This window comes from Octodon degus, unplaced genomic scaffold, assembly GCF_000260255.1.
Source record: "Octodon degus isolate 3935 unplaced genomic scaffold, OctDeg1.0 scaffold00044, whole genome shotgun sequence".
In the NCBI taxonomy this organism is placed as follows: domain Eukaryota; kingdom Metazoa; phylum Chordata; class Mammalia; order Rodentia; family Octodontidae; genus Octodon; species Octodon degus.
In genome coordinates this window covers 14,683,136-14,709,944 of record NW_004524620.1, presented here as the reverse complement: position 1 = coordinate 14,709,944, position 26,809 = coordinate 14,683,136, and the positions used below count along the sequence as shown (strand labels likewise).

At 41.7% G+C, this 26,809-nt stretch overlaps 1 protein-coding gene and 1 long non-coding RNA gene across 6 annotated transcripts in view; one reads left to right on the top strand and one right to left on the bottom strand.

Annotated features, from left to right (window-relative positions):
• Focad (focadhesin) overlaps nucleotides 1-15,096 on the bottom strand; it is a 379,256-nt gene extending 364,160 nt beyond the window's left edge. For 3 of the 5 annotated variants that reach the window (XM_004631729.2, XM_023715838.1, XM_023715836.1), the window contains exon 1: nucleotides 15,023-15,096. The gene's annotated coding sequence lies outside the window, so the exon portion shown is untranslated. Of the gene's footprint in view, nucleotides 1-3,234; nucleotides 3,348-8,982; nucleotides 9,004-15,022 lie in introns of those variants that run through there. The other 2 variants (XM_023715834.1, XM_023715835.1) reach the window with 2 other exon arrangements.
• A 3,307-nt stretch (nucleotides 15,097-18,403) lies between these two features.
• The window catches only part of LOC111816902, a 23,174-nt gene continuing 14,768 nt past the window's right edge, over nucleotides 18,404-26,809 (top strand). The window contains exons 1-2 of the long non-coding RNA XR_002821219.1: nucleotides 18,404-18,484; nucleotides 20,308-20,328. This is a non-coding gene — a long non-coding RNA (uncharacterized LOC111816902). The remainder of the gene's footprint in view (nucleotides 18,485-20,307; nucleotides 20,329-26,809) is intronic.

Genomic DNA, 26,809 nt, shown 5'->3' with positions numbered 1-26,809 from the left:
CATGGAATACAACTTTCTCATACCCAAGTCACTGTGTCACTGTAAGCTTTAAAATCTACCATTAAAGGGTATCAAAGTGAGTAGCAACAAAGTATAAAAACTTTTTGAATGATAAAAAGTTAGTCATTTTACTAATGCTTTATGGAAAGAATATTGAAAAGGGATCAATGTAATTTTTTAAAATAATTTTACTGAGAAACAAATAGGAATGAGACTGTTTCGCAACCAATTACTAGCACATTTTCAATAATCAATACATTGCATAGTGTTGTCTTAATGGTTATTCATTGTACAAGACGCAGACATGATATTCTGTCCAAAAATACTATTAGAACAAACCTCTCTATTCATTGAATTAAAAGAATACAGCTGTATATCTATCCAATTTGGAGTATACCAATACAAAATGGTCGTTCATTTCTATCCCACTTTTTTGGTTAGTTTTGTCAGAGAAGGGCATTCCCTCGTCATTTAAATACTGTAGGTGCATGAATTCAGCAAAATATCTATCCCAATATAGTCCAGTAGCTCATAATAGTAGTGGGTTTTCCATAAGACTGGCAATGTCCAAAGTTAATGACTTGAGCCTTTTAGAGCTCAGCATATTAATACAGCTTTACTTTTTATACTTTGTTTTCATACTTTTCTGCTGGATGGTTAAGACCAAGATAAAGCATAACCTATATAACAAGAAATGTAACTTTTGTATCTGACAAAGTCAAATCCCCTCAGGATTTAACCTGAAACCCTGTACCGCAGTTTGTCAGTGTTAGCCATGTGAATGAGTCACAGTCATTGCTTAACCAATTTGCTCCCTATGAAAGCCTGAGAGAATGTTTTCTCTCCATGTGACTCTCCTTAGGCACACTCTGCATCTTCAATCATTTTCCTCTGTGGCCCCATAATCTCCTTGTGATCAATGTTATTTAACCAGATAGATTCAATTAGTTGTTGTTGTTTTGCATTTTTAGGGAAGGGTCTACAGGGTGTTCAGAGCCTCACTACTAGATCCGACTCGTAGTGATCTGCCTGTTCACAGCATCCCAAGAGCTGGGATTACAGGTGTGCACCACCACGCCCAGTCTCAATCTCAATCTCAGTGCAACCTGGGGGCAGGGCCCACGGCAGGCAACCCCTGGCCCCATCTACTATTTGGCAGGCCCTCAATTAGTTTTAGACCATTTAAAAACTTACTCCATTGTCAAGGTGAAATATAATCATTGTAACTTTCCCAATTACTGTAGTGTCTTAGGAAATTTCAAATAAAAATTAAAAAATTTAAACTTGAAAAGAATTAAGTAGACTGATTACAAGTTTAATGGCAATATTTTTGATTGCTACAAAGTAAATAACCAAGTTCCTTTGTTATTTTTTGTGAAAGCCAAATTGCTAAATTAATGGAAAACGGCATAGTGACACTTTATAGTTCATTTAACTTACTAATACTAATGAAAACTGAAAACCAAATGAATACCAAATTTCTCTGGCATTAACTTTGTATTCCAAAATGGACATGAAGAGTATCTCATATTCTTAAATGAATATGATCACAAAAAGTAATCACCACAGAGTTAAAAGAACTAGCCTAAAAAACTTCCAATAAGATGAACAATGCACTGTGAAGAACTGAATTACACTGTATTATAAACCCTAAGGTTGTGTGTGTACATGAAATAAATCACTACTCTGACTGTCTTACAGAGTTTTTCACACTTCTGTATTACTATTACAGAGCAACCTAAAACAGAACAACAATCCCAAGACAAGAATACTGTAATTATTCTCATTTTCATAGGAAAACCTAAGTGAAGCTGAGAGGTCAAAATCAGTTGCTTTGTTATGGAAGAAGTTAAGTATAGATATCAACAGTCTCTCTTCCAATCTCAAATGCTTAACCATTCCTGAATAAACTATAGTTGATATAAAGTTTTTATTAAATTAAAATAACCCATTAAAGTACTTCACTCAGAGACAAGCAATAGGAAACATTTGTAAATGTTAACCATTAGCATTTAGTCTAAACCTAACATCTAGGCTTCTTCACTATATCTTGCCAAATTTCAGGGAATCAAATAAATGTTTATAAGAATACCTGGCTGGGGGCTGGTGAGATGGCTCAGTGGTCTAAAGCACCTACTTAGAACAAGCTTAGCAAAGCACAGGGACCACGGTTCAATCCCCCAGCACCACATGCCAGCCAGCCCCGCCCCCTGGTGGGCTGAGCTGGCCACACACACACACACACACACACACACACACACAAAAAAAAAAAAATAAAAAAAAAAAAAAAAGAATACCTGGCTGGTGGGGCAGGGAGATAGCTCAGTAGAGTAAGTGCCTGCCTGACAAGCACAAGGTCCTGAGTTCAACCCCCCCCAAAAAAAATCTGGGTTTCTTTACAAGAATACCTACATAGTGTTAAATCAAATTCCCAAAGCAGTCCATCAACATATGCAAACTCTGTTTCTTTTAAGATACCTTAAGTGCAAAAACATATAGTCTTAATATGCAACATTTACATATTGAATGAGCATCCCAAGGCCAGAGCACAAAACACAAATTATCGTTCTACATTAACCCTCATCCTTGCAGTACTATGACCCTCTTTACATCAGCAACATGTGCATGTTTCTTGACTTGTATACTTCCATTTTTATGTCACCACTGACAACTCATCAATTAACAGAGGATGAACTTTTTTTTGTGTGTGTGGTACCGGGGATTGAACTCAGGACCCTGCGTTTGCCAGGCAGGAACTTATACTACTGAGCTACCTCCCTGGTCCAAGAGCAAGAACTTTAATCATGACAATGATTAGTGTCAATCTATGTGTGCAAGCTTCTTACCATTGACATGAACTTTTAATTGGGCCTGAGTAGTGCTAGCTGAATATATTTTATATTTAATTTTTATATATATTTCATTTTTCCATTTCAAAATATAAGCAAATATTCATATAAATGAAATTGTTTACCAACTCATTTCTCAAACACTACCACACAGGGAATGCTTGATTCTCTCAAGGAGCTAGAGAATGTAGATAGAGAACTATGAGCCTAGATGAGTTCACATGTAGAAAGTGTTTGGCAAAACAGTTGAATGTTCAAGAAAAAACAGGTATCTAAAAACAGTAGCTTCCAACTCTGAGAGGGCTAGAGTCTCTCAACACTTGGAAGAACTCTCATTCTGAAGGGAATAGTGTCTCTGTAGGTAGCAGCAGGTGCACCCACTCACATGCAAGCAATGAAATCGCTCAAGTGGGAAGGGTTCTTCTAACCAAGGCCACTGCACCTAGTGTCCTGGCACGTCTGAGCTCCTGAGTTTGTCTTGTTCACCCACTGCAGGACCTGGCATACAATAAATGTTTGGTGAGTTACTATGTTTACTATGTTTAGTACCTAATGTACAAAGACTCAAAAATGTTAGAACTGAGATTCTGCGTTGTTTTCACATCAACTGTTCAAATCAAAGTGAGAAATCCAAAATTTATAACTTTTTCTCTATTTGACTCACAAAAAAACAAAATAAACTAATAAAAACCAGAGTAGAAAAATAAAGTTTTAAACAACTTTATTTCCAGCTAATACAGTAACATGAATTCAGTTACCAACATATTTAGGTTTGGAAAATAACAGTTCATCTTAAATGCAGCCCTCATAAACACTTCTATTTTAACTGAGCAAGTCAATTTTGTGTAGGTAGTACCAAGTTGAACTTCAGTAAAATCCAAATCCCAAGTTCATAGAATCCACACTGGTGAGAGTTTATTAAACCATTTCTCATTTTGGTAGGTTTTAAAAAACTATTCCTCATAAAAGTTTGTTGACTGTTTCCAGATGAATGTAACAGAGATGAAAACTGGATCTTTGTTACTTAAATACAGCCTTTTACATGAATGCTACAATTGAAAGGTATTCTTTATCACAGCTATGCCTTTAATCTACTGTGTATTACATTCCTTTTAAAACAGCATCACCTTTATGTATTTTCTGTTGGGATAAGGGACATTTTAAATAATTATTTAAAGAGGCAACATTTACTAATCTCCCATTATTCAGCTAGCACTACTCATGCCCATTCTCATTCGCAGGTTACTTAATAATCTGATCTTAACTAACCTTCCCAACCATCCTGGGTAGATCATTAGTACATCATTTCATATTAATGTGCAGTCTATTCAAGAATTAGAAAGGGATCTGGAGTGAAATAAGGACCAACAAGTGAAAGACTACAGCACGTAGAATGTACTTCAGATAAATTTGAGTTTTCTTTGTTTGTTTGTTTCACAATAGGGCCTCATGGACACTAAGCATGCACTCTACCACTGAGCTACAACCCTAGCCCTAAGAATTGTTTTTAAACAAAGAAAGTCATGAAATAATATGCAATTACTCATGAGTTTCTTTTTAATTTCACAAATTTTTAAAACCCTACAAACCATTTTAACAGACACAGGCTTATGTAAATGACTGATGAGATGTGCAGCCCCAGCCACATCACAGACCCTAACCCCCAATAGCCCCATCCACAGTTTCAATTCACCCTCCAAGACTACCTCTGCTTCTCAGCCCAAATTCAAACAGTGTCTGTGAAACTGCTCCCCACCTGGCTTTCCTGCTAATTTATAGTTAGGTCCTCAAAGGTCAGATCAGCTTGAGAATAGAGCCACCAAAAAGGCAAAGCTACTATAGCGTGTGGGACCAGTTTCCCCAGGTCCTCAGCACAGGAAGCTGAAGGTCCTTACATCTAAAACTAAACCACTCAAAGGCTTTCTGAACAGCACTCACTGAGCACCTGGCCAAAGTGCCTGGCAATTTTCAGCTGTATTTCTATCTATAGCACACATTATTCACTTCTACACACCTCCCATTTCAAAAGTGAAGCAAGAGTACAAAAGGCAAAAAGGTAGGCATGCTTTGTCTAAGAGTAGTCATTGACTGACCTGAAAGGTAAACTAAGGAATATATAGATAATATGTTAATTTGCAATTTTAAATATCTTAATATGATCCTACACTGATGAATTTATTTTATTTGTGGTGATGGGGATTGAACCCAGGATTTTTGTGTATGCAAGGAAAGAGCTCTACCACCAAGCCACATCCCCAGCCCTTAAATGTTTATAAAAAGTGTTAATAACATACTTACGACAGAGTAAAAACTTGAATGAAATTGTCATACACAATCATGAACAGAACCAATATATATAGCTGCACACACAGAATTTTAATTTAAAAGAGAATAAGAAAACAATAAAAATGATACAGAATTTTAAAACAAGATAGGAAATTAACAATGGTTGTTATATGGCATATTGTTATTTTCAAAATACTCGCTCAGATTACCAGATATAAATAGGCATGCAAAACTGATCAAACAATTAGGTATTAATTGCTCTTTTCAATAAAGCAGACCCACATGTATAAGCACAGCATTGTTTCCCTAGTGTAAAAAACTGAGAAAGTAAATAAAATCTGACAGGCACAATAGATATTGTGAAAGGAAAAGAAACTGCTCAAAAGGAGATACAGAATTTTTTTAAGTGTTCAGTATATTCAGGCTGGGGAGACGGCTCAGTGGAATAAGCGCTTCCCTGGCAAGTGCAAGGGCCTGAGTTTAATCCCCAGTTCCACCAAAAAAAAAATTAAATAAATAAAATAAAATATTCAGTATACAAAAATATTAGCAAGCAGCTGGGTGTGATGGCACGTGCTTGTAATCCTAGTACCTGGGAAGCTGAAGCTGAGGCAGGGGGACTGATGTGAGTTCAAGGGCAACCTGGGCTACAAAGTGAGTTCAAGGCCAGCTTGAACTGCACAGTGAAAACCTGTCTCAAAAAGACAAAACAAAAATATATATTTGCAAGGTTATTTTTGAATAATAGGTGACTGCATCCTATCAACATTCTCCCTTATATTTCCAATATTTACTTTTCTCTGCAATAGGCATATGTTACTTTTTAATTAAAAGGGAATTATCAATTTGTCTTTAAATAAAACAAAATAAAATGAATTTGTCTGCATAAAAAATTAATGATCATATTTACCCCCTTAAAACCATGGGTTTTTTTTTTTAATCATTGTTGAAAGAGGCCGTTCCATCACAGCACCAGTATTAAAAAAAAAAAAAAAAAAAGTCTCTCTTGATCCAATTACTCTACTTATTAAGAACTATTTAACGAGAAAGTCACAACTTGGAGTTATTAGAAGTTATAATGGTCCTGAAATTTCAAACAAGTACGCTAATGCAATTACCTTTGACTCTAAATGGTTTGCAAGATTCATCCATCTGTCCCTGAAAAAACTTTAAGTGTTCCTCCAGTGTGTTCAACTCCCTCCACTCTCACTCTAATCAAATACATTAGCTGCAGTCTAGAAAATATGTATCTTTAGTTACTTAAATCACAGCTCAAATATTTTATAGCTTAATTTTCCAACACATCTATAACATAATATCAAGAAAATAAAAGGTTTATTTTTTTACCATCATCGATTGTAAATTTCAAGAAAGTCTTTCTGTTTTGTCATCCATCAAAAACCTTCTAGCCCCACCCCTGAGGGCACAATTAAGACTGGGCGTGGTGGCACACACCCGTAATCCCAGCACTTGGGAGGCTGAAAACAAGAGAATCACTATGAGTTCAATCTACGTAACGAGACCCTGCAGACCATCTACACCATCTACTAAGTACATAAGAAAAAAAACTTGATATGCTTACACTCAGACAGGCACCTGAAGGAAGCAATGAGAACTCAGCCAGAAGAAACCCTGAGGGCAGTGACTCTGAGCAGAGCGGCAAGGAGGCCTCAGAGAGGCGTGAGAACCCAGGCCACACAGCCCTGCAAGGCTCTGCACCCTTGGGTGTTCCTAAGCAACAGGGCAAGTACTGGAGCCATGGGCACAGGGAGATGGCATACTTGTTAGTGAAAACTGACCCAACACAACCAACCCCCTCTTCCTTTATTTTCTATTATTAATTAATTAGTACAGTGTTTGGCTACACAGCTCAGTTGCAGCCAGCACGGTATGAGGTATTAGAGATCAAAGTTGGGTCCTTCTGCTTACCAGGCAGGCACTTAGACTGCCAAGCTATCTCCCTAGCCGCCAGCCCTCTTTTCTACTTTTTATCTTGAGATATTGTCTAAGTGATTAAATTGCCCAAAATGGGCTGGTACTTGTGACCCTTCCTGAGCCTATGGAGTGCTGGGATTACAGGCATGTGCCACCACTCCAGCCACTACTCCAACTGTATTTGTTGAGAACACACCATTAAAAAGAGTAAGGAAGGGGCTGGGGAGCTAGCTCAGTGGTCTAAACGCCTGCCTGGCAAGTGCAAGGACCCAAACTCAATCCCCGGTATCACATGCCATGCCAGCCCCTGAACCCCCCATGCACTTTGCCAGCCACTGAAACCCAGTGTGTTGGCGTAATCCTAGTGCTGAAGAGGCTGAGACGGGAGGATCACTATGAGTCCAAGCTGCACAGAAGACCTTGTATCAATTAATAATAATAATACTTTTTTTAAAAAGAGTAGGCAAGGAAGAAGGGAGAGCAGTGAGGTACTTACTGTAATAATCCAGGAATTGTGTGTGTGTGTGTGTGTGTGTGTGTGTGTGTGTATATATATATATATATAGTTTTATATCTTTTTACATTTATTGAAATAGTTAACAAAACATTGTATATAATATTGACTGATAATACATATAACATAAGTATGACTGTTTTGATGTATGTATATAATGTGAAATAATAACTGCAACCAATGTAATTAACATACCCATCAGATCATAACCATTTTATTATGTGTGGGCTGAGAACACTTGAGATCTACTCCATAAACAAATTGCAAGGAGTAAACATATTTTTACTAAGCTACCATACAATCAAAAGCTGGGTGTAGTGGTGCAAATCTATAATTCCCAGCATTTAGGAGTATGGGGCAGGAGGACTGCTACAAATTGGGGGCCAGCCTGAACCACAGGTACATCCTGTAGACAAAGAAACAAACAAAAAGGCAACATTTATACTTATTCATGAGGTCCTCATTGGGTTGAAGAGTGTAAACCTTCAGCGTTAAGATAAGTACTTCAGGGTCAGCAAAATAATTCAGCAAACTGAAGTGCCTGCTTAGGCAAGTGCAGGGACCACAGTTCATTGCCTGGCACCTCATGCTGTGACAGCTCTGCCCCCAGGACAGGCCAAGCTGGCCACAGAGTCCAGGTGTAGTGGGGGTTGAAAATAGAAGATCACTATGAGTCCAAGCTGCATAGTGAAACCCTATAACAAATAAATACAATTAAAAAAAAAAAAAAGGTAAGTACTTTAGATATATTTTGACAAGGGTTCTGATGGACTACAGGTAGAAATGTTAAGTACAGGATAATTCCAAGGTTCTTGGTTCAGAAAACAACAACAAAAAAAAAAAAACAAAAAAAAAAAGTAGTCATACACTGAGATGCAAAAGACATTTATCTGTTTCTAAGAGTTCATCTTTGTAAAGGAAGACAGCAATGCACAAGTCTTCTAAACCCTTTGACTACAATTTACATTTTGTCCATGTCAGCAAGAAAAAACTACATCACAAAACAATGCCAAGAACAAAGGTACAAGCTTCATCTACTTCTCAAGTCTATGTAGGACCAATTATGACTGCACACAAGAAATGTTAAAATTCATTGCAATGTGAACTATTACAAAAAAATTATTACCATTCACAATTCCTACTCTGTGTAATAGAGGACTTCCCTGACAGTATGCAACAAAACCAAAATGAAACACTTTAAGAGATTAATTTTTACTCATAATCATAAATTTTAAATGTTATACTCACAGCCTCATGGTTCAAACTGATTTTGTAAGATTAGTCTATCAATTAGAACTTTAATATACTCTCATCTGAAGTTCTCAGTAATTAAGAGGATAGTTCAATAGTTAAAAAAGGGTTTGAAGGCCCAGCTAGATAGCTCAGCGAACTAAGCACCTGATTTGGCAAGCGCAGGGACCAGGTTCAATCCCTGGTCTGGCAGGTTGCACTAACAACACCCACAGGGCTCAATGAACCAGCTACCAAGTCTGGATGTGGTGGCACATGCCCGTAATCCCATTGCTGGTGAGGCTGAAAACAGGAAGATCACTAGGAGTCTGAGCTGTGTAGTGAGACCCTGTACCAAATACAAAAAAAATGAAAAAAAAAGGGGCGGGGGGGCAGGGGTTTGAAAATGTTCTGCCTTAGACTACTCCTTTCATTTATTAATTGTTCCAGCTTTGCTTTTTGCAGGATTAGGGATCAAACCCAGGGCCTTGCACATCCTAGGCAAACCCTCTACAACTGAGACACATTCTCAGCTTTCAGTTTTGCCCTGAACAAAAACATTACTATTTACAATATAAAGAGAAGAGGTTGCTATTAAGTACCAAGAGCATGTATTCCAAGCAGTTGAGTAGAGATTATCATAAATCTCTTGCAAAGAATAAAAAGTCTGGATACAGAAGAACACTGTCTGGGAGACCTGTAAAAACAGGGGAAATCACAAAAATACTTGCAAGAGAAGGCCAGAAATGCCCTCAGATAATAGCCCAAAATCTATTCATGGGTTTTTCCACAAAGCAAAGAGGAGATAGGTAGGCTTATTAATGGTTTTGATGCCAAATGCCTACCTTTCATTCGTTCAATGAATATGTATTAGATGCCTACCTTGGCCAGGCACATCAGGAAGCACTACAAATACAGACAAAAATCCCAGCTCTTCTAGATTCTAATAATAGTGGAGGGAAGGCAAGAATAAGCAAATAGTTTATTAATAAATAGGTCAGCAAATTTAGCTCAGTGGTCTAAAAGTGCCTGCTTAGGCAAACTTAGGCAAGCACAGGGACCATGATTCGATCCCTGGCACCACATGCCACACTAGCCCCACTCTGGAGCAGGCTGAGTCAGCCACAAAAATAAAATAGAATTAAATTAAAAATAAACAAATAGTTTACACATCATCTTTGAACATAAATGCTATGCTTAAAAGTAAACCAGGGCAGGGGGAAGATAATATTTGAAAACAGTTCCAAAATAAAATGGTAACTGGGCATGATGGCACACACCCGGTCAAGACAAAACAATCACTGGAAGTTCAAGTCTGGCCTGGGGGATACAAAAGTGAGCACAAGGCCTGCCCAAACCACACAGACCCTGCCTAAAAAAACAAAACAAAAAAAACATTTAAAGATGGTCAGAAAAGGCTTGAAAAAGATGAAAGAATAGTTCATGGGCTCCGAAAAGACAATTCTAGGCAAAAAAGAGGAATACAGAACCCACAGGTAAAGCACACTTCATAAGTATGAGCAATCCAAGGGTTAGAGCAGTTAGAAATGAAGTCAAAGAGACCACAAATGGGTCAGACCACGGAATCTACTGCAAGCAGGCGCAGGGGTTTGATCCCCGGGCCTGCTGTGCCAGCCCTACCCCGGGGGTACACTGAGACAGCAATTGAGACTGGGGGTGCGCACCTGTAATCCCAACTCTTGGGAGGCTGCAAACAGGCAGATCACCACGAGTCCGATCTAGTAGTGAGACCCTGAACACCCTGTAGACCCTTCCCTAAAAATAAAGAAGTCTGGGGTTCAAAGGAAGACATCCATGCTCAAAATAAAAATTTGGGGACTACTATGGTATTACTAGTATTTAAAGCTAATATTTATTGGACCCCCCCCCTTTTTTTTTGAGGCAGGGTAAAGGGGTTACCGAGAATTGAACTCAGGACCTTGCATTTTCCAGGCAGGCACTGTGCCACTAAGCTATATCCCTGGCCCTTAAAGCTAATATTTAAAGACTAATGACTGGGCTGGTAAGATAGCTCAGCAGACTAAGTGCCTGCTTAGGCAAGCTCAGGGACTGGGGTTCGATACCCAGCACCACATGCTGCAGCAGCACCACCCCCTGATGCACTGAGCCAGCCACGGGAACCAGGCCTGGTTGCGCACATCTGTAATCCCAGGGCTGGAGAGACTGAAAACAGGAGGATCACTGTGAGTCTGAGTTGCATAGTGAGATCCTATACCAAATACATTTTTTTTTAAAAAAAATTTTTAAAGGCTAATGACCAAGTCTTAGGACTTAGGCCTGCAGCACTCCAGTTTAAGAGCCCAGAAAGACAGAAAAAAAAAAAAATGAGAAAAGTAGTCTAGAAAGTAGTACTTAACTAGGAGAAAAACCAGGAATCATTCATTACCTTTGAGTAGATGTGAAGAAAACGTGTTCAGAGCACAGTGAATACTGCAAAAAAAAAAAAACATTGATGGGCCAACTAAGACAGATGACAGATTACAAGCTGACTTGTGGATTTAGCAAAATGAAAGTCATTAGAAACAAACAACAAAAAAAAAAATGTTTTACAATGACAAAGAATGAAACTTGACTAGAATGAGCTAAAGGAAGGACAGAAGAAATCAAACAAATGAATACAGCTTTGCCAAAAGGGAGTAAAAAGAAATTGTACAGAGGCTTAAAGGAGAAATGAAGCTAAGAAAGCTATTATTTTAAGAAGAGGTAAGGGACATCCTGTTTGAGTGTTCATGGGTACTACCCAGCAACAATGGCACATGTAATATGGAGAAAGAGAGAGAGAGAGAGAGAGAGAGAGAGAGAGAGACAGACAGACAGACAGACAGACCAACCAACTGAGACTGAGACGGAGAGCACAAGCGAGCAAGCAAGCAAGGGAGACTGGAGTCAAACCGTTTAGTAGGTGAAAGGAATGAGACCCATTCCAGTAAGTGGATGGTGAGTTGTGCTTAGAAACACAAACAGGTATGGTGGTAGATGCCCCTAGCTGCAACTACTCAGAAGGCTGAGGCAGGATATCAAAAGCCCAGGAGTTCAAGGCCTATCATGAACACTGGAGAAATGTACATTTTATTTTCGTTTACTTGTTTATGTAAATTGCCCAGGCAGGCTCTGAACTCTTGGGCTCAAGTGATTCTCTTGCCTCAGCCTCCTTATTAGCTTAGATTACATGGACATGCCAGTGTCCAGCCCTGTACAAAACTAAAGTCAACACTGTTGAAATATCTTCAAGTTACAGTCTACTACTGATAGTTCACTTCAGAATTTTTCAACCTTTACAACAATGCAAAATTATACACATTTAGCGAAAACAGTACATATATAGACAGCTTTTGTTTTGCTTCTCATACTGAGGGTTGAACCCAGGGCCTTCTCTCAGAGCTTTATCCCAGCCCTTTTTGTTTTTGTGACAGGATCTTGCTAAATCGATAAGTTGCCCAGGCTGAGGTGAAACTTGTCATCCTCTTGCTTCAGCCTCCCAGAAGTACTTTAAGTTTTCAATCTGATCTTTCTAATAATATTTAGTGCAATAACCTAAAAAAGATGGGCTTCCTGGGCAACAGCAGCAAGAAGCAGCTCCTAGTCAGCCACTCCACCACAAGGCTAAACAACCAATACTACATAGTATACTGTGCTGCTAAGTGATGATGCTCAGTAAATCAGGTGTATTAAATGCATTTTCCATTTACAATACTATCAAATTACAGAGTTTATAGAGACGCAACCCCATCATAAGTCAAGGAATAGCTAGCTATATTACCAAGTAACTCAGGCTAAGTGAAAGCAAATATAAATTAACAAAATTTTTAAAAGAATGTGATGTGTCATTTTTTTTCACTTCCATACATCACTGGGAAGTTAAAAGGCTAAGATAAAATCAGGGGAGGAGGGGCTGAAGGGAGGGTGGGAGACAGACAAAAAAGTAATCAAGTGATACTATGTACAGATACAAGTTACATAATCATTATGTATATCCACAATACAACAATAAACTTAATTAAAAAATTGAGGTAGAAGTACTTGTGGACCACATTTATATAAGTATTTCCATCAGTAGTTTAAAAATAGATGAGATCAGGTCGGGGAGATGGCTCAGTAAAATAAGTGCTTGCCTGGCAAGTGCAAGGGCCTGAGTTCAATCCCCAGTTCCGCAAAAAAAAAAAAAAAAAAAAATAGATGAGATCTTTCACTTTCCTTAAAAAATTTGTTTGAGGTCATTTTAATAGTAGGAAACCAACAAACACCTCTTGTCCAATTAGCTTAACAAATCTAATCCTATCATGGAAATAGTAAACATGACCTCTAACCTCCAATTTATTACTAATTATGAATCACAGATAAATTTTATTGTTGTAACTGTCTCTGGATCTGTAGTCAACTCTTAAAAATATACTATACTTAGAGAATTCAAGTTTTTCAAATCCCTAATAGTGACACATGCAATTTAACTCAACTAATGGTTTGTGGACAATATACAAAAAATATCATGAGGATATGAATACTGTCTCAGAAGACCTAGGTTAGAAATCATCTTACACCTAGAAAAAGGCCACCTGATGCACTTACAAGTACCATCTAGCAACTAGCAAGTGAAAAGCTGCTGTATCTCTTTAGTAAGTATTTTCATTGCAGAGTAATAGTTTTATTTACTTTGTAGTTGCCAGACCTCAATTGAAGACATCAATTAACTAAAAAACAATGCTGGGCTGATATGACAAATGTTAAAATAGAAATGTTACTGACAGATATTATCTAAGCAATAGTACCTAACATTAACCAGGAAAGCCAACCCCACCATTAATCTACACAGCAAATCAAAATGCAGTGAAAATGGAACTCATATGCAGCTTTTTCTTACTATTTTTATATATAACATTAGCAATCTCATGATTATTACATTTCAAATTTTAGGTGAGTCATAGTGCTTTCTTTGCAGGAATCGGATGTCAACTGTAAAACTGTGCTTGCTCGCTAGACAAAAAGTAAAAAATGAACAAAGATTCTGTGTTCACTGAAACAGTAAAACATATAATCATTTTTTAATGGTCCGTTCCCAATTCTTAGCACAGTTCTGTAAATATGCTATATACCTACCCTCTCCTGTAGTATCTCAAAGTTACAGAATACTTCTAAAAGTATCCAGACTTGGACCTATTACATTTCTCGATACATAGCAGGTTACCCCTCAGATCCATTTTTGTTCAAGGCTTACTAACTAGAGCAGAAAGGAAGGAACACTTAATTAAGGGTCCCCGAAAAGTTCTCATAATTTTATAAGTAAATCTAGCGCCTAAAACTGAGCCAATAACCCCCCCCCAAAAAAAAGCCCAACTCAATTCTCATCAACTCAGACAATTCTTATCAACAAAACTGGCAGAAAAGGAGAAAACGTGGATTTTGGTATCAAGCATAAGATCCTATCAAGGAATCCATCAAGGAAGTTCTCAATGAATGAGTCAATGACGGCATGGGACTGACAGAACGACTTCATTAATTTCAAAAATCTACCAACTGAGGAATCTCACTGGAGGGGCCTAAGGCCATGGCTGGAATGACTCAAGGAGAGGCGCAACCTAACTGCAGGTCTCTGCAAACTTCCACAGAGCAGTTCCGGACCTTTCCTCGGGAAATGCGCACAAGAGAAGAGAACCAGGGAGGTCGGAACACAGGCTCTGCTCACCCATAAGCCTCTGCATTAAAGTGACCTACATCCGAGTCCTAGGCGATTAGGAGACTGTCACCCCGGCCAGGCAAGGCGGGCAGGACCCCTGGCGCTGCCCCCAGGAAGCCGGCCAAAAAGGGAGCGGGGCCTGCAACCTGCTGCAGGCGGGACTGCAAGCACCGGCGGCGCCAGCCGGCTTCGGAGTCTGGAAGCTTCGTTCGAGCCAGCACGGGCCGGCCTTCCAGAGCTCTTCGAACCGAAAGTCCCAGTCCGCCCGCCTTCAGGGCCCAGGCTGGCAGAACCGAGGGCCAACAGCAGTCCCTGCCTTCCCAGCGCGCCCACGCCGCGACCAGCTCCAGCCACCACGTGCTCCACTGCGCGACCTCGCAGCGCGGCGCCGGGGCCCGCAGGGCCTTCGCCGCCCTCCACGCAAGCAGACTGGCCACAGACGAACCGGCGCGACAGGGCAGCTCCCTGCAGGAGTCAGCAGCCCGCGGAGGGCCGTCCAGCAGCCGCACAGCTCACCTCCCTTCTGCTACAGCTCCCTTCCGCCAGCGTCCGCAACCTGACGTGGCACGCCTCGCCGCCCGCACCCTGGGGGCGGGAGCTGCAAAAGGCAGCAGCCAATGGGCTGCAGCGTTTAGGGCCCGCCCCGCCTCCTCCCGCTGTGGGCCGCCCCCTCGTTTGCGCATGCGCGTCTCGGGCCGAGGCCGGGCCCTACGCCTTGAGGGCGGGGCGCCCAGTGAGAAGCGCCCTGCGGCCTAGAGCTCAGGGCTGGCTGGCTGCGGGGTGGACTGGGCGGAGCTCGGCTGACGGAGCTGGGCGGGCGGAGCGGGGCGGACGGAGCCGGGCGGGTGAGGCGGAGCTGGGCGGACGGAGCTCGGCGGACGGAGCTGGGCCGGCGGCTGGGTGGGGGGTCGGAGCTGGGCGGACACAGATGGGCAAACGGTGGGGTGGGCAGAGCGAGCGGTGGGGTGGGCGGGGCGGGCGGTGGGGTGGGCGGGGCGAAGCTGGCCGGGAGGAAGGCCGACTCCGGAGCCTTCCCGCAGACGCAACTGCGGCACGCGCGGACGCTCGCTTTGGCTTACCGCGCCGGGAGCAACTTGGTCTTGGGGAGAGCTGTAACCAGAAGCGGGGAAGAAAGGCACCAATAACAGTAGGAAGTCACAAAATGTAAAGCCGACGGCTGACGAGCCGCGGAGACCCCGGTTCTTCCCCGGTGGCCGCTGCTTCGTCTCTGCAGTTCACCGGGCCGCACCGAGCGCCGCGGTCTCGCCTGCCCTGCTCCGAGCCTCTGGTCTCCAGAAGGCGCTGGAGCCCTGGCCTTTCGGATTTAATCTGGGAGGAGCCGGCTCGAGCGGTTGTCACCGCTGGGGTAATTTGGCCTGATTTTGAGTGCCTACCTGTGGGCACAGATGTCCGCTCTTCTCCCGAAGTCGGAAATGAGTAGCAGACCTCTGGCACAATGGAGCAGAACCCGAGAGAGGGGCAGGCAAACCTGAGCCGCGTGAAGCGGATAGCAGAGGTGGAAATTATGCTCGAGACCAGAGTTGAGAGTTATAGCGCAAGAGGTGTGAAAATGATGGTAGATCTACCTGGGACACCGTCTTGGTCCATCTCTCTGATAAAACAAACCTTAGCCTGAGCAGTTATAAACTTGCTCGACTGTTGGTGGACTCTGGTGAGCCTTTAGTTGCATCTGAGAAGCTTTAATAAAGAAACTCTGGGCACCGTCCCAAGAGGTCGTGATTTGTGACTGCTGTGAGACTTTGTCAGTGGTAGTTTTCTTAGATTTCCAAGTTCATTGTAATGTGTTAAATTCTCATTTGTATAAAGGATTTGGTTTTCTGTACTTTACCTTATAAAAATGATTATGTAGCATTGACTCTTCTAATTCTTACAGTAACCTATGTTGCGTTCATTCTGTAATATATTAATATTAGCCTTCTTATATATTCAATCTCTTTTCCTTTGGGAGAAAAGAGTTTTATGAGGTTTGTAATGTTTTTCCATCTGAATTTTCTGTATTTCTTTTTCTTTTTGTAGAATATTTATTAAGGTTATTTAATATACAACTTTTCACATGTCATTTTGGAAGTCCCACATTATATGGATTCCCCTCCCTCCGCATGCCTTCAGGGCAGGTTTGGCCGGCTTGAGTTGTGGGCATCTAGCCACAGCAACCTGAGCCTGACTGCTTTGTGGAAGCAGCCACTTAAAGAGCTGAGCTAAGGGGCAGGCCCCCAGCCCCACATTATAGAGATAATTCTTCTGCGTGACGACCACCCGCAGCCAGGTCGGCAGGCTGGACCTCCGCTGGGACGACTCCGCTCCGTCCTGAGGTTCCGCTTGCGGCCGCCCTGCTGCGGAGGCGCTTTCGTTATTTCCGCGCGTCTGGCGGCCGGGTGCGCGGCAGGTCGGTGACTTCCCCCCTTAGAAAGCTGTGCCTTTGCGGAGGAGTGCGGTGGAATCCCTGCAGATCTCCAAGCTTGGGGTGCGCCGGGTTTCGGCTTGTCTCTTCTGTGCGGGAACCTTGTGAATGGTGTGTGTGGCCTGACTGCCTGGCCGACCGGCTGGAGGGCAGACGCCGTCCTGCCGCCCGCCGCGCCCGGAGCAAGGTTTCTAATTGCCTTTTGATGTTGTGGACTTGGACGGTGTTCCCCGCCAGTCTTCCAAATGCAACAGAACTTCCCTTAGGAACATTTTAGTGCTTGGTGTTACCTATTCCTGTGTCTTGGGCTTCATCAGAATTATGATGGAACATGAATCATGTGAACAACACCATTTTAAGTAATTGTTTAATTCACAGAATAACTTAATGAGGCAGGTACAATTATTATTCACATTTTATAAATAAAGCACCTGAGCACTCAGGACATGAAGCATCTTGACTGAGGTCACATACTAAGCTAGTGCAAAGCCTAAATTTGTATCCGCACACCTACTTCTCAATAAATAAATAGCCTGCTTCTACACGTAGGCCACCTGTGGAAGTACATAGGGAAATGCCCACTTCTCTTAAATGATGGTAGGTCTATCTTTTGACACTACCTTAGCACATTTGGTCTTCTAAAACACACCTTGGACTGAGTAATTACAATATAAATGCTATGCTCAGTGATCAGCAGACTGAAAATTCCAAGGGAGAAGTCAGCAGATTTGGTGTCTGATGAGAGCCTGATCTTCATAAGTGGTGCCTTCTTAGTGTCCCCAAATAGCAGGTGAAGCAAGGAGCCTCAGGGGTTTTTTCCCTGCGGAACTGCGGCCTGAATATGGGGTTTCTTGTAGGCGAAACACTAAATACTCACATACTCATTGGATATAACCAATGTGCTATGTCCCAACCCCCCATACCTCTTATAAGAGCCCTAATCCTACTTACTCATGACTTCATGCCATTTGCCAACCCCCATTTCTGGATACTATTGCATTGGATATTAGCTTTCAACATAAAAATCTGAAGCAGACTCAGATATTCATAGTAGAGCAGCACTGAACACCAGATTGTTGACCCTAGGATCCAGAGCTGACTTGACTGACTTGACTTGTCCCTTCCTCACCGTTACTAAGTTTGCCCTTTCCAGAAATAAGCTTCAATTCACCCAGGATTGTATCACCTTTTACTCTGTGTAATTTGTCTCTACACCAGGCACTGTGCTAGACATAAAAACTACCAAGAAGATACAATCCAGGGCCTCAAGGTACCAGCTTATCCTGGAGGCCGACTTAGGAATCACCATAATTATTTTGACAAGGCCAAAATATAGATAGAATGAACAAGGCTCTCAGGAGATCCCAGTGAAGAAATGTTTATTGACATATGAAAAATGTACTGAGTTTTTCTATAAATAAATTTATTCAGTTTTTTAATGTTTTTTGAGACTATACTTTGATTTCTTTGTTTTGAGATGAAGTCTCATTGTGCTGCCAGGCTCGCCTCCAACTCCTGACCCTCTGCCTCAGTGTCCTGAGCAGCTTAGATTGCAGGTATGCACCACTGAACTGTTTTTTTTTTTTTTTTTTTTTTCAGTACTAGAGATTGAACCCATGATAGGAAAGTGCTTTATCACTGAGCTGCAGAGCCTGGGTTTTTTTCTAATGTTGAAAATATTCTCTAATATACAATGATAATTATGTTACAGTTGTTGAGAGTTTGGGGGTTTTTTGGTAACCAGGAATTGAAATTATGACCTCATTTTTTTTTAATGAGCAGAATATATTTATTGAGGGAAGAAAGCTTCTGTTCAAGAGAAGGACAGAAGGGGGTCCCTGAGTGGGTTGTCCTTGGGAAGCTGTCTCTTCCAGGGACTTTTATAGAGGAAAACCAGGTGGTGAGGCAAATCTAAGGTAGTGGAGAACACGGAAACTCGCTTAGGTGGGTATGATGTGGGACAAAACTATGGTCAGCCAATGAGATTATAAGCACCATTGCTTAGATAAAGTTGATTAAATCAGAATCAAATGGGGAAGAGTCACACATAGCAAGTGGGCACGAATACAGGTCAGGGTTTCTTCTTGTTGGGGGTTGGGTTAGTGACTCATTTAGGCTGTTTTAAGGTGATTGATCAATCCCTGGTGCCCATTCCTAGAGAAGCATGTGGCTACATTTGTTTACTCTTTTTATGACCTCATTCTTGCCAGGCAGGTGCTGTGCCACCGAGCTATATCCCCAGCCCTGGTTTTGTTTTTTTTTTTGTTTTGTTTTTTTTTTAAGAACTTGAAACTCTTATGTTGGATCTCAAAATTTCTTAATGTTTCAATAATTTAACCCTGTAAATTTGTAGAGAAGGAAACTAAAATTTTAGAAGATTGACATTTAATCTTTGAGATAATACAGCATAATAGATTTGAGAAGAGCCACAGAAGAACCAAAAAGCTGGTTTCCTCACTCAGTTCTCTTTCTCCTAATGTCCACTGGAATGACCCTCTTCCCATACATGGCTGGAATTTTTTTTTTAAGTAGCAATAATGACAAATTTAAAAAGAAATTGAGATGAAATGTAGAAGAGAAACCAGAGTGGTTCTAATAGGCCACTGCTTCTAGCTAGGAAGAAAAGTTTCCTGCCTACTAAACTCACCTTACCAACTAAACAGCCTGCTTTCTCTTATACTAACAGGAAAAAAAAATGGGCCCTGATTCGTACAGCTACAACTTATAATTAGAGTTTTGGTTAAGAGGAGCCCTAAGAAGTGACATTTTTGGTTGACTGGGATACACGCCACCCAATATGAATGTCAGGACTCACACAAGTAAAAAAAGCTAGCCTGGAGAATTCCTGAGAAAACGAAGAGAGACAATGAACTCCCATGGAGGTGGTATGGATTTAGAAGGTATCCATGCTGGGGAGATAGCTCGGAGGTCTAAGCACCTGCCTGGTAAATGCAAGGACCAGGGTTCAATCCCCAGTACCGAAGCTCCCATGACATGCCAGCCACTGAAACTGGGTGTGGTGGCACAGTCCTATAATCCCAGGAGGATCACCATAAGTCTGAGCTGCATAGCCAGACACTGTGCCAAATAAATAAATAAATATTTTTTAAAGTATCCAGATTATTCATGTGACCTTCAGAGGATGACCAATAATTAGTACCATAATACACAGTTTTAGGGGCTGGGGAGACAGCTCAGTGGAATAAGTGCTTCCCTGGCAAGCGCAAGAACCTGAGTTCAATCCCCTGTTCCACAAAAAAAAAAAAAAAAAAAAAAAAGTTTTAGTGGAAATTTCAGTTATAGAATTAAAATATGTTTCAGTACTATTTTCTGGAGAGTCATACATGCAAATGATCTCTTTGCTTTTTATATTTTTCAGACAAGCCAGCACCTCTAAGAGGTAAGCAGACACACAGTATTCCTGCTAAACTCTTTGAATATTTCCCGTGAAGTAGTTCTCTATTGTACAAAACCCTTCAGATAGGTACACTTTTGAAGTCAGTATAGAAGAGCCTATTGACTTTAGCAACAACAACAAAGACAGTAAGAAAAATGTGCCTACTCGCAAATCGTTAGCAGAACTGAAAAGAATATGCTAACAACAGCAACAACAACAACAACAAAAAGACACTCTAGACTGAATTATGACTAAGAGAAGGTCATGTCACCCCTAGCATCAGAAGAGACACAAAGCCTTGAACTCGGACCCATGCATGCTAGACTCCCTGAACACACCCACACATTCATCTTTGAGGCACACACAGCCTGGGAGGAGAAATTCAGTGCTGAACTGCAGCACTGTAGCACTGTACTGTCAGTACATAGCAGAAAGCAATGTAATTAGATTTAATTGGATGTGAGGAGATGGCACTAGCAGCTCTCCATTTTTTTTTTACTTTTTTTTTCTTTCTTTCTTTTTTTTTTTTTTTTATGCTCCTGAAACCCCTTCCAGTGTGTTCCTCTTTATTCATTTGCAGAGTACAAACTTAAACTTGGATAGGTTGAATTAACCCAACCCACCTCTGGCAGGTACACTCAACATACTATATAAAGTATACCATTCAATTTATTATTTCTTTCTCAAGAGTTTTCTTCAGTCCACTAAGACCCAGCTCCCCTGACATGGGCTTTGGTGGAGGTTGTGGGGCAGCACCAGCAGGTCTAAATCGGGGTGGAGGAGTTCGGTCCTTGCGGGCTTCACGAGATCGATTTCTGACCACTTTGCTGTGAAGGGCACAACTCACACAATAATGCAGCTTCACATCCAGCTTGGGAAGCACATGACTGTCGAAGACGCTCGCTTCGGAAATGTCCCTGAGGAAGGCGGCCTCCACTATGTTCCGAATGACAAGCTTCTTAATAGCCTTATCCCTGGGTACGCACCGGGCGCAGTTCGTGCAGCGAATAGGCTGCACATGACCGCAGCCCTTTTGGGCACGACCGTTGTTTCTTCTTTTTTTCGTCATCTTGGAAAGGAGGACCCGAAAGAGCAGCTCTCCATTTTTCTCAAAGTAAAAGCTAAAATTCTTAAAGCCAACAAAGCCATTTGCATCTGCCTTGCTTGTACCACACATTTCCACCCTCAACACCCGCGTACAGCTAACTCTTGGTCTTGTTTTCTGTGCTCCTCCCTAACTCGCTCATGCAGGTCACCCGATTTGCCACTGAGGCAAAATCTTGGCACTTCGCCCAGACATCTTCGTCACTCATTCCATCAGGTCACTCAAGTCTCTGCCAAGGTATTACCTCTGGATAAAGCCTACTCTCAGGAAGCAGATGGCATAATCAAATTAGGAGAATTAGAAGAGAGTTTAATAAGGGATTATGAACAGGAATGTAGGCAAGAATTTGAAAGATCACAAGGGAGACTCAGCAATATCATAAATTCAAAACTGCCCCTTAGATGAAAAGAACAGGGGGAGGGAGTATTACAACTAGAAACTATGTACTTAAGACTACCTAACAGGAATGGAGGTATTTAGGCCAGAAACATAACCAGTCTACAGAGATGCAAAGGAAGGGATTGCAGGGAATTAATACCTTGATCTTTCCCTCATTGGCCTCTTTTCTCCTGATTTTCTTTCCTTTTCTTTTTTTAATGTACTTAGTACAGGGTCTAGAGGGTCTCACTACACAGATCGGACTGGTCGTGATCCTCCTGTTTTCAGCCTCCCAAGTGCTGGGATTACAGGCGCGCACGCCCACGCCCAGGCTCAGTAGCCGTCTCAGTGCTCCCCAGGGGTGGGGCCAGGCAGGCCTTCTGATTTTCTCAAGCAAGGAAAATTCATGTCAGTTTTCTTTTTTTTTTTTTTTTGGTGGAACTGGGGAGTGAACTCAGGCCCTGCGCTTACCAGGGAAGCACTTATTCTACGGAACCATCTCTCCGGCCCCCTTGTGTCAGTTTTCTATGGGGGAGAAAAAAAAAAGTATCACCTTGGTCGCCTATAACAGAATTTGCTATATAACAACACATTCCAGAACTTAGTTGCTTACCATCAAAATCATCTTCAAAATCACTTGGTTGCCCAGGAAGCTCTCATTATCTAAGCTGGCTTTGCTGGCCTGTTTACAAATCTGCAGTCAGGTTGAAGTGTGAGTAATCTACTCCAAGTGCCTGGAGGTTCGCTCAGTGTGAACTAGGGTAATAAAGACATGTGACCATGTATCATTATTAACTGTATCCAATACAACTTTTTAAAATAATGAAATTCTGAGGGCCAGGAGATGGCTCAGTAGAATAAGCGCTTGCCTGGCAAGCACAGGGGCCTGAGTTCAATCCCTGGTTCCACTAAATAAATAAATAAAATAATGAACTTATATCAAGTGTTTACTATTTTCACCCATTTTCTGTTACTATAACAAAATACCTGACACTGAGTACATTTTGAGGCCACAAGTCTAAGATCAAGTAGGTCCACTGATTCATTCTGTAGTGAGGGCCCTGTTGGCGATATCACATTGTACTGGATAGCATCGTGGTGAGAATGTATGAAAGAGAATGAGATCAAATGGTGAACAGAAAGCCAAACAGGGTTCCAGGGATCAGGCTCACTCTTTTATAACAGCACTGTCATGAGAAACAAATGAGGGCCCAATGAGAACTACCCTACTTTCTTCCAAGGGCAATGACCCTATTGTCCCAGTCCTCTTAACTATGTTACACATGGGTAACAATCTCTCAGCATATGAACCCTAGAGAGACACATTCCAATTATCCCCAAACTATAGCTCTTGTGAATATCAACATTAGCCCAATAGAATTCCCACTTTAAAATAACACCAAAGTTTTATTTGACTCAGCAAGGGTCTCAGCCCAAGAAAATAGAACATGATTAATCTAAGCCACAGGTCAGAAAAATCTTTGATTTTTCCACATTTTCTGAAATGGGCCCTGTAGTGGATTGATAACTGGTCAACTTGTAACACCTAACTGAACTGAATCAACGTGGTGCTGGGTGTGGAAGGCCCACCTGAGGATTATTATTGCAAACAACATAAAAAAGGAGAACTGGAGAGGAAGAGGTTGTGCTGTTGATTCTCCTGGAGAAATTTGTCATGCTGGCTTTCCTGATATGAACTCAGCTGTTCTTGTCACTGGAAGAGCTCAGGTCTTTGCTGTTGCTGAGTATGGCTGTGGTTCTTTTGGGGAGAGCTCTGGTCCTTACTTTGAGCAGTACTTCCTGACTCCAGTGCAGATTGCTCAGGCTGCTGGCCCAGATCCTCCATCCTGCTGGTGAAGACTTTCTAGCATCCACCACTGACCTTTGGACTTCTTAGGGCCAATCTTTGATACAAACTTGCATGAGACATGGTCATGGGCTCTAGGGCTCCAGCTACACTCATGGGGGAGGCATTGTTGTAGGCTCTAGGTCTTCAGTTGAACTCATGCAGGACGTTTACATGGCAAGGCCCTCTGCTATATTCTTTAGGTCTCTAATGTGTGGCCAGATTGCCCATACTCTTTTGCATTTGACCCTTTGGGTAAATATTATAAAGTAATACTATAAATTATGTGTCCTGTATTAAATCCTTTCCCTTGCAAACCCTGACTACAACAGTTCCATTTTTATTTGTTCTTTTTATGTGTGTGTGCTACAGACTGAACCCAGGGCCTTTTCACTGAGCTATATCAATTATATTCCATGCCTTCTTTTAAAGGGCTTTTTTATTGTTCAGTTTTGAACACAAGGTTTCACTAAGTCACTACCTTGCCCAAGTCAGTCTCAAATTTGTAATCCTTCTGCCCCAGCATGACAAAGTGCTGGGATTTCAGCCATGTTATATTCCCCAATACCCAAGTTTGAGTTGGTTTTTATATACAGGGTGATAAGGTACAATTTCCTACTTTGGCAGTGGACATACAGTTCTCTAAAACTATTGAAGGGACTGTTATTTCCCCCATGTACGTTCTTGCTGCCCTTGTTCACAATCAGTGAATCGTAGAGTGTGAATTTATTTCTGGATTCTGTCTTCTAATTGCTATGTAGTCCAGGCTGGCCTTGGATTCACTATGTAACACAAGCTACAGCCAAACTCAGAGTGATCTCCCTGGCTCAGCCTACTGAGTGCCGGGATTACAGGCATTCACCACCATGGCAAGCTATGCCAATATGCTCTCTTTTGTTGTTGGGTTTCTAAAGAATTATTAAATTTTATTAACAAAAACTTTGTACATTTTAATACATATGAAATTTTATATCTAGATAAAATACCACATCTATAATTTACCATTTATAAAAATTGTTACAGAATAATCACCAGTGGATTAATATATGAAATACATGAACTGAATTCTTAAATTGTCTACAAAAGTTTTGACTTTAAAAAAAAATCCCCTGGGGCTGGTGAGATGGCTCAGTGGTCTAAAGCACCTACTTAGAACAAGCTTAGCAAAGCACAGGGACCGCGGTTCAATCCCCCAGCACCACATGCCAGCCAGCCCCGCTCCCTGGTGGGCTGAGCTGGCCACACACACACACACACACACACACACACACATAAATAAAATTTAAAAAATAAAAAAATCCCCTGAACAAACAGAAATAATTTTACATTTCAGTTAATCTACAATTGGAAGTATTACAAATCAGATTTTTTTGTGTGCAAAAACAGATTTACAAAGTTTTATTTATAGAAATGAGGGAAGAGCTGTTTAATCAAGAGACACACTGAAGATTCAACATGTTCTTCCAGCTAAGTACACACTGGAGGTGTAATCTCAGCGGGGTATTGTCCCCTAACAATTCAGACATTCAAGAACAGATCAATGACCACAACCCCAGTTTATTTATTCTGCTGTACTGTCATATTAAGAGCATGGATTCCCAAGGAGGAAGGAGTGTAACACAGCACTCCCCTGTTTCAGGCACTGCAGTGGTCAGTTTGTTTAGTTATAGGAAGTTGTTTAAATAAGACAAGTATATATTCTTAGCCAGTCCACTGATATGGCCAGCCTTCTGCATGTTTCTACCTGGTCAAAGTAGATCCCACCCACCAGCATCATTCTGAAAGAAGTCTTGCTTTCAATTTATCAGGTAGAACTTGTTTAACTCAAAGTCTCTTTAAAATTGTTTTTAATTATTGCTTTTCTGGAGCAAGGTATTGAACCCAGGGTCTCACATATGCTAGGCAAGTGCTCAAACCGTTGAGCTATTTCCCCAGCCCAATTCTGTTTTGATTGCTATAGCTTTGTGATCTATTTTGAAATCAGAAAGTATAATGCTTCCATCTTTGTTCTTTTTTTCTGAAGATTGCTTTAGTTTGCATGAGCTTTGTGGATCTATATATATTTTAGGGTGTTTCATGGTTTGGGGTTGTTGCAAGGGGAACAATATAGTACAGGACACATTTTATAATATTATAAGGAATCACCCAAAACTAACATACAAGAAGTGCAGGAAATCTGTCCACACACTAAATACCAAAGAATCCAGGGCTGGGGAAATAGCTCGGTGTTCTATGCACCTACCTGGCAAGCACAAGAACCTGGGTTTGATCAGTGGTACTGCATGCCATGCTGGCCCAGAAGCTGCCCTGAAACCATGGTGGCACATGCCTATAATCCCAGCCCGGGGGAGGCTGAGATAGGAGGATCTCTACAAGTCCACACTGCATAGCAAGACCCTGTACCAAATAAATAAATAAAAGATTTTTTAAAAATTAAAAGAATCCAGCTGAGGGACTGGATCCTAATAGCCTACATGAGTCTAGCTGAAATCCTAGAGCCTATAACGATGCCTCCCACAAGTCCAGCTGGAGGCCTAGAGCCCACAACAATGTCTCATGCAGCCCCACTTCACAGATTTTTGCTGGGAAGGCCCAAAGGTCAGTGGTGGAAGCTAGAAGGTCTATGCCAGTGGGATGAAAGTGAGATGAAAGGTCTGTGCTAGCAGGCTGAGAGATCTGAACTGGAGCCAGGAAGCGACCCTCAAGGTAAGCACCAGAGCTCCCCCAGAGGTACCACAGCCGTCCTCAGCCACAGCGAGGTCCAGAGCTCCCCTGATGATGAGGACAGCTGAGCTCCCATCAGGAAAGCCAGTGTGGTAAGTGTCTCCACGAGGCTGAGCAGTACACAACTTCCCCCTCCAGAGCCAGAAAGTGATGCTCAAGATGAGGACCAAGGTTCATCGGGAAAGCCAGCATGACCAGGTCCTCCAGCAGAGCAGCCCAAGAGAACTAGCAGCCTCCAGTAGCCCCAACCGCTTCTCCAAACAGCATCCCTTGCAGCGTCTCAGCAGCTTCTCCTGTTCTGCCTTTATGCTGCTGACAACAGCCCTTAGGTAGCCTCCCACACCCAGCACCAGCTAGCTCAGTTCAGCTGGGCCTAATAAGTTGACCACCTGTTAGAAATCCGCTACAGGGTGTTGTTTTCTTCCTTCCTT